The sequence below is a fragment of the Gossypium hirsutum genome, chromosome A12 (assembly GCF_007990345.1).
Source record: "Gossypium hirsutum isolate 1008001.06 chromosome A12, Gossypium_hirsutum_v2.1, whole genome shotgun sequence".
In the NCBI taxonomy this organism is placed as follows: Eukaryota; Viridiplantae; Streptophyta; class Magnoliopsida; order Malvales; family Malvaceae; genus Gossypium; species Gossypium hirsutum.
This window is the reverse complement of record NC_053435.1, coordinates 26140423-26155825: the sequence shown is the minus strand read 5'-3', so window position 1 is coordinate 26155825 and position 15403 is coordinate 26140423. Positions and strand designations below refer to the sequence as shown.

At 32.6% G+C, this 15403-nt stretch overlaps 1 pseudogene; it reads left to right on the top strand.

The window, feature by feature from the left end:
- LOC121211351 (microtubule-associated protein RP/EB family member 1C-like) overlaps positions 1 to 15403 on the top strand; it is a 90001-nt pseudogene extending 74598 nt beyond the window's left edge.

The following is a 15403-nucleotide window of genomic DNA, read 5'->3' as shown; positions in this document are numbered from 1 at the left end:
TCTCATCTCATATATATCAACACAATCATACAATTCAATTCAAGCATATTAACATACATATTTAAGTTACACAAACTTACCTTGATAATGGTTCGCATTTGAATTTTAACTTATTCGAAACCTTTTGCTTTCCTCGATCTAGTTTTGTAGTTGGACTTTCCAGATCTTTTTAAGCTTGAAATGTTTTCTTCCTCTCTTCAAGGATTTCCATAGAAAAATTGGGGAATATGATATGAAAATAGATGATTGCTTTCTTTTTAATTAAGTATCATCTATTAATTTTATTGATTTCCAATTTAGTCCCTACACTTTTCTAATTTTTCCATGATGAGTTATTAAAATATCTACATACTTTTCTTTAACGATCTAATTACTATATAAGGACCTCTAGTTCTGAATTGCATTACTATTTGATACCTATAGCTATTAGAATCCAACTTTTTCATTTTATGCAATTTAGTCCTTTCCCTAATTTAAGACATAATCGAAAAATTTTTCGTATCAAAATTTTCATGTACCTTACTATCATGATGCCAACCATTAAAAAAATTATTTTTGGCTCGAATTTGTGGCGAAACCACTGTTATTTTTTATACGAATTTGTGGTCCCGAAACCATTATTCCGCCCTCACCGAAAATGGGCTGTTACACTTAGCTCCTCATCGCCATTTTTTTCGATGGAGAAAGATCTTACCGAATTGTCCAGTTATTCCCTAGACATGATACTGTGAAGCTTAGGGAAGATACATTTGTTCAATGGAAACATCAACTAAAGTTGATTATCGATGGCTATGGACTTACCGATTACGTTAATGGCGCTCTTTTGACTTCATCCCAGTTTGTGCTGGATCAGGAAGGGAAGTTGATTTTTAACCCAGATTTTGTGTCTTACCATCAGTAAGATAAACTTCTTGCATCTTGGCTTTTATCCACGATCAGTAACGATATATTTTTTCATATTTTATATGTGCTAACACAGCTTAAGAAGTATAGAGCAAAATGACCCATCTGTTTGCTACAACTTCTGATGCCAAGATCTCCAGGTTAAAACATGACCTACATATTCTTTGAAGAAAGGTCACATGTTAGTCAAAGAATACCTGGCCAAAATAAAGAGTGTTTTCGATCTACTTGGATCCTCTTGATATCTTGTTTCGACCACTGAGCAGGTTGACATCGTGCTTGCGGATCTTTCAGTAGAGTTTGAATCAGTTCTTACAATTGCTTCATTTTCATCGAAACCCATGAAGGTGGATCGTTTAGTTGATATCTTGCTTGAATGTGAAAAATGACAGAAGCATTTTGTTTTAGAGACTCTTCTACAAGACAATATGGTTCAACATTCGCCTCTGTCGAGTGATCTGGAGATAAGTGATCTGGAGATGACTTCTCTGTCAGTCTCCATGTCTGAGTCTAGATCACTCAGCCTTTTTTCTGATAGTGGTCGGTGTCCTTATCGTGTTCATGGCCAGAGTAATCGTGCCTCTGCTCAGTGTCAACTCTGCGATCGTCTTGGCCACCTTGCTCAATAGTGCTATTACCGATTTGATCGTTCGTTTGTTGGTCCTCCAACATCGTGTTCCTCTCTTCCTTCTAAAGGGTTTTCGGCAGCTATCCTGAACCCTATCCTTTTTTTATCTGTTAGGTTCTCCTCTTCAGTGCCTTATGGGTCCTAATCCCATGGTGTCTTTACTGTGTCATTCTCTCAAGCTATCCTAGTAGCTTAAATGCGCCAAAGCTGAGTGGGCCACTTCCATATGGATCTCCATCTCCCGTTAGATCTGTTGGGCTTGGGTTCGGACCTGTTATATGTAGATCGATTGAGCCTACTGCTGATAACTCTACTACACATGCGTTTGGGTCTGTTGGCATTAATTCAACAGGGCCTATTTTTGGGTTTATTAACATTAATTCGGCTGGGTCTACTTTTGGTCTTTTTGCTCTTGAGTTTTTTAGGCCTCCTACCATAAATTCTGCTAGGCCTAGTTTACCAAGTGGTGTTTCTGCTGGGCAATCTATGTCATTGCCTTCAACATCTACCAAGATGTCTGTTTGGTACTTCGACTCTGGTGCCACCAACCACATATGTTAGGAGGCTTCTATATTGAATAATTTGAGTCAATAATTAGGTAAAATTCCTCTACTTATGGGTGATGGTACTTGTGTTCATATTGTGCGTTTGGGTCATAGATGTGCGTTTGGGTCATAGCGCTATTTCTACTTCTCGTAAATTTTTTCATTTAACAAATCTGTTACATGTACCTACGATTCAAAAAAAATTGAAATTAGTTTCTCAGTATTCTCAGGATAATAATGTGTTTTTCAGATTTCACCCATTTCATTGTCTTGTAGAGGATATACAAACCCAAGAAATTTTGCTTTGAGGCCACACCCATGAGGGATTGTATCGGTTTTCTCTGATGTACTCTTCTGATAATATAGGATCCATTTGAGGCCCTGACATGTCTCTTTATAATATAAACTTGGGCACTAGCTCTTTCTTTCCTACTAAGTGTAATTTGTTTGAATTGTGGCATCGTCGACTTGGACACCCATCATCGAATATTATCAGTTTAGTTTTAAAAACTTGTAACATTTTGTTGAAACTAATAAAATGTAGCATGTATGTTCTACTTGTCAACAAGAGAAGTCATACAAATTACCATTTTTGGCTTCTACCACCGTGTATCATCATCCATTTGATTTAGTTGTTTTTGATCTATGTGGACCCATTTCTATTCATTCTGTAACTAGTTGGTATTATGTTTTGTTTGTTAATGTTTGTAGTAGGCTTACATGGTTATTTTCATCCAAAAGAAGTATCAAGCTATTAATCGTTTTATTCATTTTTAAAAATTGGTGAAAGTTCAGTTTGACAAAGATATAAAGTAGTTTCAGAGTAACTGAGGTGGTGAATTTCACTCATTTACTTGTTGGCTGAGCATGGAATTCTCCATCATGTTAGTTGTCAACACACGTACGAGCAAAATGAGATTGTCGAAAGAAAGCAACTTTATATAGTGGAAGTTGAGCTTACATTATTAGCTCAAGCCCATTTGCCAATGAAATACTAGGGATTTGCCTTTTCATGTGCTGTTCATTTGATAAATTAGTTGCCAACTCTGATTCTTCAAAATCAGTCTCCGTATTTGGTGCTTTATGGCACTCCTCTAGAATATGATCACCTTTGTGTGTTTGGTTGTTGTTGTTATCCGTATCTCTGACCGTTTAAGCAACATAAGTTGGAGTTTCGATTCCAACCATGTCTTGCTCCAGATGGACAGGTGTTTATTTCTTAACATGTGGTGTTTGATGAGAACCGATTCTTGTTTGCTTCTTCGAGTGCATCATATGAGTCTTCGACATCAGATTGGGTTACTACTATTTTACCCATCATCCACTTCTCTCCTCTACATCCACTGTCCTCAGATGTTGCTCTATTGATTCACTTGATGATTTCCTCTTCTAAACACGTTTCGAACATGCTTGTTCCAATCTTGACTCCCAATGATGACAATGTTAATACTTGTGTTGATAGTAGCTCCAACACTTTCTCTCCTCCACCAGAAGTTCTTGTTCCTTTTGATCTTCCTCCGCTTTAGTCTGTTAATACTCATTCGATAGTCACTCGATCAAAAGTCATTGAGCTTGTCGATCAAGAACATCATAATATTGAAGAAGCTTTTACGAGCACTGAATGGAGAAAGACTGCTCAAGAGGAGTATGATGCTTTGCTTCATAACAGCACTTGGACTTTAGTTCCCTTATCACAAGGTCGGAAGGCAATTGGTTGCAAGTGGCTCTTTAAGGTAAAATGAAATCTTGATTGGAAAGTGGCTCACTAGAAAGGACGATTGGTTGGAAAAAGGTGTTCTCAAGTTCCTAGCTGTGATTTTCGTGAAACATTCAGTCTGGTGGTCAAACCCGCTACAATTTGTACTATTCTATCTATTATTGTCTCTAAAAAGTAGTCGTTGTGATAGGTTGATGTTAATAATGCTTTCTTCAATGGTGATTTGACTAAAAAAGTATACATGTAGCAACCTTCCGGTTATGTTCAAATAAATGAAAATGGGCAACCTCTTGTATGTTGGTTAAGCAAAGCATTGTATGGGCTAAGGCAAGCTTCAAGGGCCTGGTTTGATAAGTTGAAGGGTTTCCTTGTCTCCGTTGGTTTATGCTTTCTGAATCAGATGCCTCTTTGTTTATTCGTATTACTAATGTGTCTTGTATATATGTCTTGGTTTATAACATCATTATTACTGGGGACCTAATTTTGAGATTGATATGTTTGTACGTCAACTTCACATTGAGTTTTCACTCAAAGACATGAGTTTTCTTCACTATTTCTTGGGTATTGAGGTGACTCATCTCCCAAACAGTGGCCTTCTTCTTTGTTAGAGGAAATACATTCTTGACCTGTTAGAACGATGTCATACGGACAAGGCTAAAGGAGTATCTACACCTATGGTTAGTTCTTCTTCTCTATCCAAACACATGGGAACACCTCTTGTTGATCCATGTGAATATCAGAGTATTGCCGGAGCATTACAATATATGATTCTTACTTGACCTTATATTGCCTATGCCGTTAATAGAATATGTCATTTCGTGCACGCTCCAACTGATATACATTTTGTTGCCATCAAATGTATCTTACGCTACCTCTATGTACTATTGACTATGGGTTATAAATTTGATCTTCTAAATGATTGTCTTTAGTTGGATATGCTTATGCAAATTGAGGTTTGGATTTTGAAATCGTCGGTCTACTACTGGGTATTGTATTTACTTTGGTGGGAATCCAGTTTCCTGGTGCTCCATGAAACACCAAGTTGTTTCTCGATCAACGACTGAAGCAGAATATCAAGGAATGGTATTTTAACGATCTTTTCTTTGTTCGGGAGAAAGTTGCAGTAGGAATGCTATTTATTGGTAAAGTTCTTCCTTGTGACAAATTTGTTGATGTTCTCACTAAACCATTATCCTCATCGCCTTTTTGCCAGTTTAGGGAGAAACTTCATGTCACAATGCAGTAGTAGATGGGTGAATATTATCCTCATCTCCTTTTTGTCCGTTCAAGGAGAAACTTCAGGTCACAATATAGTAGTAGATGGGTAAATAGTTGAGTTAGTTGTAGAACAAAATTAGGTCTAATTCAAGATTCTGTTAGGTGGTTAAATTTTAGTTCTCCTCTTATTCTATTTGTATAGATACCCCCTCTAGTTCAATAATATTCAAGATAAATTTGCCATTCATTCTTGAGTAAATATAGTATTCATTTGTTCCTTTTATGAGTTCCTTTCACCCATTCAAAGTTAATCAAAGTATTTTATTATATGCATTTAGTTCGTGTGAGCCCATACTCAAAATAAGTCGGAGCTTAAGGATGACAAAGAAGATTGTTTGGTAGAAGGGTAGAAAATAACCTAGACCACCTCGCTCAAAACACAAGTAATAATTCGATCAAGGGTTTACTACTAAAAATATCACAATGCTTTATTTTAAGAAAAAGAATTAAACCTTCACTATGCAATGTTCACTATTTTCTTAACTGGTTTTTTCAACAATGAAATGACTGGATAAAATCCCATTTTAAGCTTGAGCTCAATCATATGATAAATGTCACTAATACAATCATATGACAACCAACCAAGCTGATGCCATTGATTTCATTATAAAGAGGATGGCCCATTTGCCAATAAGTTTTCTGTTCACTTCAACATTTTAGAGATTGGGAGAGTTATTTGTGAAGATGAGAAAAAACTAGGTTGCCATGATAGATGCGAGTCACATCTTTTACGAGGAACTGAAACGAGCTATGTATGCTAATTGTAGAAAAGCACGCTCGATGAGGGTTGAATGCTTTTCACGTGAATATGAAACTTTCCAAGTGTATGAGTTTGCTAGGCAACACTCATGTCTCTTTACCATGTTATATGCTGTAGACCTTCAGCAGAGAATATGGTGCAGTTGTGAGAGGTTTCAAGCATTCTGATATCCATGATAGAGGCATGTGTCCTTTACAGTGCGACTTATATGCAATACATGGACGATATGTACAAACATGAGTTCTTGGAAATGAAGAGTGACACATATTAAGACATTTTCTCTCTACCTACGAAAGAATTGCTATCGAGTCCAAAAACTGTATCATGATCCGCACAATTAACTACGTTCAAATCAAATTTGAAACGAGATGAATTTAAAAGAGAAATGCCAATAGAAAAGATGTTGCCTATGTAAAATCATACAACACAAACACAATATAAAAATTTCAAAACTATATTATGAAACAAATATATACTTACAAATTTCATAACAATATCTTAATGTTATATAAATAAAAACTTGAACATTACGTGTAATGTTTCAAAAAAACAAAATAATAAAACTTACCGTACAAACAAAAATTAATCATATAAGATCTACTATTTTGGTCCTAAATTCTAAAACATCTATTAAATTGAGAATATATATATATGTTCTCATAGTTAAAATAAAATAAAAATATTTGCAATCTATGAATAAATTATTAAAAAAATGCTATTTTTAAGCCATTTTCTACCTAATATTTTTTTGTGTATGTCGTGAAAATAAATCTTACAAAAATAGATTTGTATATAGACCTCAAATCTCATTTTCCTTGTTTTCTTAGACAATGTGAGATACGGGTATATATACTCATAATCTATATGCAACTTGTTTCTAGATAATGTGGAATTGCTTACACTTTTAACTAACAACATAAAATTAAAGGCTATACTTAATTTTTAAAAATTAAAGACAAACCTTTGTACAACATTAAATTCTAACAAAATTAAATATTATAAGCTTTTATACAAATATAAAAAGTCCAATAAATCAAGAAGGACAAACTTACACATAATAGCACATAATATTTTATATATAGATTTTTAGAATTTTTTTATTGTTTTGGAACTATTGTTAAACAAAAATCTAAAATTACTAAGTTGATTTTTTAGCAATAACTCTGAAGCTAAATTAGTTATTATCCCTTTCATTACGAAAAATTTTGGGTGAGCTTCTTAATATGAGTTTCCCGTGAGCTCCTATAAAAGATAAAACTTTTAATTGGTTATTCCCATAAACTTTTAAAACTTCTAACTAAATATTAAAATTTCTATTGGAAGATGTTAGATATGTTGGGTATATATTACAGATTTCCTTATCTGTATAGAATATTTTTATACAATATAAATTTTGGTAGTTTTTATATAAATAGATATGTTGTTATATATTATAAATTTTAGTAGTTATTTATTATATAAATAAATTTTAGAATCGATGATGTGACACATTAATTTAGACATTGACTGGTCAACGTCGGAGGCCAACGTGCTACATTATTGGTTTCAAAAGTTTTATATAAAAAAAAAGTAAATTATTACATGACAAACAATTCTTAATATCAAAGTTGATATGAATTTTTTTAAAAAAAATAGTTTTTAATATTTACATATTGTGTAATGTGATTCTAATTTTAAAGAAAATATGTTGTTTCGAACAATTATATTGTGTAATTTAGAAATTAAAGAAGGCACGTTGTTCACCACACATTCACATAACATTGCAAACATGGTATTATAAGGATATCTATCCACAATTGGGTCACACTGAGGCCAATGGATAATGATTTTGTTAATTTTTTTATCTAGAAAATTTTTTGTAGTAAGAAAAATTTATTATATGCATAATATTTTAACATACATAATTATTATTGGTATACATTTATATATATTATATTATATTATATAGTTATGTATAAAACAGTCATGAAAGAAGTAAAGAAAAAAAGAGTAAATAGATTAAATACAAATGCACTATTGGGGAAAGTTTTATTAATGGATTCAAACAGTACATTTTGTTTTAGATGGTAATAGCATTGTTGAATCATTAGTTGAATGAGATTTTATCTAACTAAAGCATTCTCACCATTTGAGAGAGCTTTTTCAAATAAAGAAAATGCAAATTCAGAAAATATTATTCGGATATAAAGTAAATTATAAACAATCAATAGAGTTTTTTTTTTTAATTCCACAGATAGTGCTAAATAAATAATAAATACTAATTTTGATTAATATTAATTTTGACAAATTCTAACTCTTACTAGCACGTATAAACTAATGACCCAGACTTCAATACTCTTAAAATGACAAATATACCTGTTGCCATCCTGTCAAAGCTATCCTTATTATCTCTTCCTCATTCCTTTATGTTAAAAGAGTTTTACTCAACTCAAGTTTATTTCAATATGATAATCTTATCTTCTGCTAGTTTAATTTTGGTTCTAAATAAAATTTTGAAATTGTCTTTATCTCATTTAAGTATATAATTCATACACTTAACGCACACACTATACTACCACACACAAGTTAAACCTATATATCAATCCTGCATCTTGGGAATAGATAAACATCCTTTGGCGAATAAACCCGTTGCTGTGGTTTGAAACACCATGAATCTAATACTACATTAGACTTCAGGTGAAATACCTTTTAAATATAATAAATTACATTTATTTGGAAAAATAATTAGAGTTTATATTTGATATTTAAATGATACGAGTTTAAAATTTATCATTCTTTCTCTTTTTCTTTATATTATATTGATAAAAAGGAATAATCTCTTGTTTGGACATATTTTTGTATGCTATAGGTAATATATTGGGAATAATAAATTTTTTATTCAGAAAAAAAAAACTAAACAACTGTAGCAGGTAATGGAAATATGTGGTCATTTTTCTGTTATTATTTGGAGAAATTAGATAACAATGTAATGTTGGTTGATTCATGTAATAATATATATTTTTAAAACATTATAATTAAGAATTTTAGCTTCACTAATCACTTTTGTTGTCCTCAAGACCTCTTTTATGTATTCTAGAAAATGCTCTTAGGGAAATTTAAAATTAAAATTAAAAGTTAAAAAATAATATTTATATTAATTATATTAAGTTAAAATAGATGTTATAATATAATTTTAAAATAAATAAATTTAAAACTGAATTAGATAAATCAATATAACATGTGATATGAAATTAAAGGCGAAATGAAAAAAAAAAAGAAATTTAAAATACGATAAACACAAAATAGTAACACGAGCATGAATATATTAATCTATCAAAATTAATATGAAATAAATTATTTCTAAGTAACATTTTATATACATTTATAATATTTTAAATACCTACAAAATATGAACATAATTACCCCATTTCACATGATTTTTTATATCTTAATTAAAATACACTGACAAATATGCAAAATATCATTAAAACACAATACTAAACATGAAATGAAGACAACACAAATACTTAAATACATCAATATATACATAAAACAAAGTTTTTATAGTTTTTATTTTTATATTTTCATTTCTTCCATATTTTCTCAGCATAATGATTTATATGTCCTTTAAATTTTACCAAAAAAAATTAATTTGATCATTTATTTAAATTTTCGTTTCTTTTAACTTTTAAACTTGTATTACTTATCAAAACACCAAAAATAGATAGAAATTTTAACATTTGTTAACTTTATTGATTCGACATCCACATGTATTGCCATGTCAATAATTAATTATTTTAAAAAAAATTTAAAAATTTAAAAAATTAAAATTAATATAATATATAAAATATATATATTTCAATATTTTTTAAATTTTTAAAAATTAATTAATTTAACATGGCATACACGTTGACTACCACGTGAACAAAGTTAACAAACATTAACTTTTTTTTCTATTTGGGGACCAATTGACAAGCAATGAAAGTTCAAGGGTTAAAAGAGGTGAAAAACTAAATGGAAGACTAAAATGACTTTTTGTAAAGTTGGAGGGTTAAATAAGTCAATATGCCAATTATCTTTTTGGTAAACTACACTTGTTGTCCCTTAACTTTTGTTAAGATTACGTTTTGGCTACTCAACATTTTTTTACTCACGTAATAGCCATTACCGTTATTGAATTGTTACATTTTTTCCACTCATCCATTACGTCCAGTTAAAATGATGATGTGACACGTTAATCTAATAGACTAATAACTAATTTAATCCCCAAAATATAAATAAAATATTATTTTGATATTTTTAATTATTTTCTTAATAATTATTTTAATTATTTTAAAATTATTAAACCATTCAGAGAAGCATATGTGAACACTACATATTTTGTTCCCAATTCCTATTGGCTTAATAATGGAGCTTCGGTTAATGCCTTCTTCAACTCGTCAAATTCTGTTGGCGCTCACCAAACTAGCAAAACTTCTCATATTTTCTCAGTAACCGCATCAATGGCATCGCAATAATAGAAAAACCCTTCATGAACCATCTGTAGTACCTCGCCAATCCAAGGAAATTGCGTCTGTAATGCTCTTTGTTGGATTCCAATCTAGTACCGACCTGATCTTCTTGGGATCTACCATAATTTCATCTGTGGAGATAATGTGGCCCAAGAAGTGAACCTCATTCAACAAAAATTCACACTTGCTGAATTTGACGTACAACTTGTTTTCTCAAAGAACGTTCAAAACTATTTGCAAGTACTCTTCATACTCCGCTTCACTTTTCAAATAAACCAAAATGTCATTGATGAAGATGACCACATAATGATTGAGATAAGGCTAGAATACTCTGTTCATCAAATCCATGAACACTGTTGGCGTATTAGTAAGCCTAAAAGGTATAACTAGGAATTCATAATACCCATAACGAGTGTGAAAAGCAATCCTAAGAATACCAGCCCCTTTAACCTTGACTTGATAATACCCCAATCGTAGATCAACCTTTGAGAATACTCTAGCTCCACTTAGTTGATCGAACAAATCTTCAATCTTGGATAGTATATACTTATTCTTAATGGTCACCTTGTTCAACTGCTTATAACCAATACACAATCGAAGAGTCCTATCCTTCTTCTTAACAAACAAGATTGGCGCACCTTAAGGCAAAACACTTGGTTTGATAAACCCTTTATCTAGCAGTTCTTGTAACTTAGCCTTTAACTCTTTCAGCTCTATAGGCACCATTCTGTACGGTGTGCTAGAAATAGGAGCAGTTCCCACTGCCACATCAATTGAGTGTTCTACATCCCTATTTAACGGTATCCCTGGTAGTTCTTCTAAAAAGACATCTGGAAACTCAATTACGATTGGTGATTGTCTAAAGTCTTCCCTCACCATTTTTGAATCCAAAATATATGCCGAATAAGCGTCTCCACCCTTCGCAATCATTTTCCAAGATGAGACGGTTAAGATTATACTTTTCCTGACATCGCGCTTAACCTCTAAAATATACGCTTTGTTGTTGTCAACAGATAATAGCCACACACCTTTGGACTTACACTCAACTACCGCATTATACCTTGTTAACCAATCCAATCCCAATACTCAGTATCATTAAGTCCACCAAAAATACATACCTACCAAATCCCAAAGAACAATATTTTACTACCCTATTTACCAAACTTCTCTGACCGAGTGGATTGGTAACTATCATGCTAACCTCAGTAGAGACAGCTTTAAGAATTTTCTATCCACAAATTTATCACAAATATAAGAATGAATAAACCAAGGGTCTATCAATGCATGTATGCTGTTGTCGAATAAAGAAAATTTACATGTGATAACATTAAAGGCTTTATCGTCCTCATTTGCTTGCATTACATAGACCCTAGCTGAGGCTTTTGGGTCTAACTTAGCTTCGTTCTTCCTGGAAGCTCTCTGCATGGACCTAGACTTCGTCACTATCCCAATTTTCACCTAGGGTTGAGACTCAGTAAATTCTTTTATAGGGGTTGTATGCCCCACAGTTGTAGCAGGCCCTAATAACTTTCCAGTAGATTCTTGTGTGGTTCTTTCCGCAATTATTACAAATAGGGACCTTCATTTTCCTAGATCCTCTAGTATTAGCCATGGAAGAGGCTTGACGTCTACTTCGTTCTTATTGAAAGTTGACAGTTTGGGACTCCCTTGCTAGAGCAGTAGAATACCCCTTTATGTCTCTGAGCCTTTTGAATTCAGCATTAGTAGTTGTGCCAGAAGCTCCACATTTGTTCCTCTCCCTATCACTCATCTTATTCCTCTCATAAATTACTAACTCCATCCTTTGAGCCTTCGTAGATAGAGCAGCAAAATCATGGATCTCTAAAGTAGATAATAACACCCGAAGTTTTTAACTTAGCCCTCTTTCAAATCTAATGCACATGCCTTCCTCATATAGACCAAGTCCTTGGCATATCTACTCAGCCTTATGAACTCTCGCTCATATTGAAATATCGTCATCCTCCACTGCTTAAGTTCTAAAAACTCTTTCATTTGTTCGATGAAGAGCCTGTTGATGAAATCTTATTGAACTTTTTCAGGAAAAACTCCAATTTCACCTGTTATTGAAGGATCATACTGGTCTGTCACACCTCTAAATAGGGCCTAGGAGTTTGAGGGGTATTTTAGGAATTTGAGCCTGCGAGTGTTTGAAATTCTGTGACATGACATATTAGTAATGTTTTCAATTATTGTTTTTAGAAAATTAAATCAATTCCTAAAAATGAGTTTTAAACAGCTCTAAATTTGACAATTAGGATTGATTTGTGAAAGAGTCAAAATTAAGAGTTTTTATGAAGCATTTTGACTAAATGTCCAAAATCAACCTAAAAACCCCCTTTTTCAAATAGTTTTCACATCAACTTCTCCCCCAATATTGGTGTTGTCCCTTTGTTTTCCCTTTACTCTCCTAATCAATTTTTTACTTATAATTCCTAATCCTCTTTAATTTCTATCACCCTTGAATCTTAAAACCTCCATTTAAACCAAGAAAATCACCCAAAAACTTCATCATTTGCATCATCTTCTCCAAACGTGGGTTTATCAGAATTTGCAACAAAGCTTATTTTTTTCCATCAAACGTAACCATTCTACTTTCTATGAGTTTTAAATGATATCTAGTCCCTTAAACTAATATTTTAGCCTTAAAATGCATGTTCTTGATAAAAGCCAAAAATTGGGTCATTAATGGTGAATTTTGGGTTTGTGGATAAAAATTTGATTTAATTTTTTTTCAACTTGTTTTAACATGATTAGATGGTTTCAAAATTTACTTCGAAGTTTTGTTAAAGATTATTTAGTTTTCATAAATTTTTAGAAAATAGCCATAAAACATGTTGAAAAAGTTGATATATTGAATTGAGTAGTTTTGTGTAGTTTAAAGGTTGAGAATTAGTCGTAGGTAAATTATGAGATGAATGAATTGGTTTTAGGTGAAAATATTCAGTATAGATCAAGATATTCGAATTTAAAGTTTACTATGTTATAAGTTTCGGTTACATGAGAACTTAGTTTAGGCTTATGTTTTGTATGCTTGTAATGAGTCCTTGGCTGATTTTTGGATGTATTGTTATGTGAATTTTTTATGTTTAAGTTCCGGATTCGATAGAACCTTCCACGAGTAAAGATAAAGGCAAAGAAAAACTAGTTTGATTTTTCAGCTTTTAGGCAAAAGCGTAATCAGTGAGTGTTTGGAATAATTGTTTGTGGACATGATTCAATGCATTATTTGAGAATTTGGTAGTAGCTTAAACCCCTACTCTAAATTCTAAGTGTAAGCTTTCTCATACCTATGTCTATCTTGTGGATTATGTACTTGTGTGATTGTGAATATGTGATATGTAGATATGATAACTATTGTTAAAGTGTGAATGTGTACATGTTATGTATATGTTAGTGACAATGTTTCACTAAAGATGCACATACACAGTGATTGTGCACAGATAACTAGTAAGTGGTATGTGTTTGATTTCAAATATTTTGGCTCTATGATTATTGAAACCGTTGGATATAGTTGGCATGCCATTGGATTGTGAGTACTCACCTATATGTACAATGATTTTTGGCATTAATGCCCTAGGACATGTTGGAGGGATAAGGGAATGTGAGCTAAGCTCCATTCAACAGGAAATGTGAGGGGAAATAAGGACAATGTTAGCTTTATGCTTCACTTTTAGGACATGTTTGACTCCATGAGTATATGTTTGGTGTGTTGGAGATCTGTGTACCCGATGAGTGATGTTAAAGCTCACATACCGTTTCCGTCGTGTTGTCTGTTTCAAAGATTGCACAGCAGTTTGTCACATTTTACACTTCCAATATGGTTGAATTTAATCCCCTGGAAATTGGTAATGACATTTGGGATACGTTCATAATTTATAGTTGAATTTTCACCCAATTGGTAGTAGTATTATATATATTACTGTTAGTGAATGGTTTCTCTATCTGGGTTTTTCTCCTTAAAAGCTTACATTCTCCAAGTAGCTCAGTAAATCATGAATTAAAGGATCTATGAATGATTTTTTTTCTATTGCCATATTTAGTTACAATCCAGTGGAAAGGAGAGAGGCTTCTAAAGGAGGAACGGAAGCAGGCTACAAGAAATCAGCACCGCAGCAATACACAACCAAAGGGTTCAACTGCGGCTCCTAGGCCTCCATCAATCAGCAATGGCTGCTTACGAAGAACAGGAATTTGAGAATTCTACAAATGAACTGATAGTAATTAGTATGTTATGGACCAAATCTATGTCGGGAAAGACCATTAATTTGGGTTCCTTTTGATAAGCTGAACTATCAATAACAACAATTCATAGCATAGTATTATCGGTTTCAGAATATAACAATATCTCTTCTCCTGCACAATGTAGATCACTGAATTGAAGCTGTCAGTGGATAGTCTATAGAAAGAGAGGGATTTCTACTTTTCTAAGTTGAGAGACATTGAGATTCTCTGCCAGACTCCTAAAATTGAAGACTCACCCGTATTTTCTCCTTTGACTTTCAGATTTAGAATAGAAAAGAATGTTGTTCAAAGGGTTGTTAGAATCCATTGTTTTAACGCCCTACAACATGTTATTGCAGATTGTTGCAGCTATCAAAAGGATCTTATATGCTACAGATGAAGATGATGGGGCAGAGGCCTTGAGTCCAATTGAAGAAAAAACAATTTTAGAAACCCAGAACAGGAAAAAACATCTTGAACATCGATGTCGATGCTGCTGGAAGTACAACTTACTAAAGAACAACTTACTAAGGCAAAGGCTCTCTGATGCTTCTGATGTCCACTGCAGTGGGTCACCTCTTTTGAGTTACCGATCAGAGCAACAACTAAGTATAAGCCCTTTAATGATCTGCTTGACATTACAGTTTTGTCAAGTTCCCTTGCCATATCAATATCTAAAGTTTTTTCTATTGTTTCAATTGTAATCCAACCAGTAGCGTTCAGAACAGGGACATAATATAGTCATCAGTTGCACTTGTTGGCAATGTGTGTTCATATGCGTGAGTCAAATATTATTGACTTTATCCTTTATTTTTACATTTTTTTTTGTTAAATTTTAAA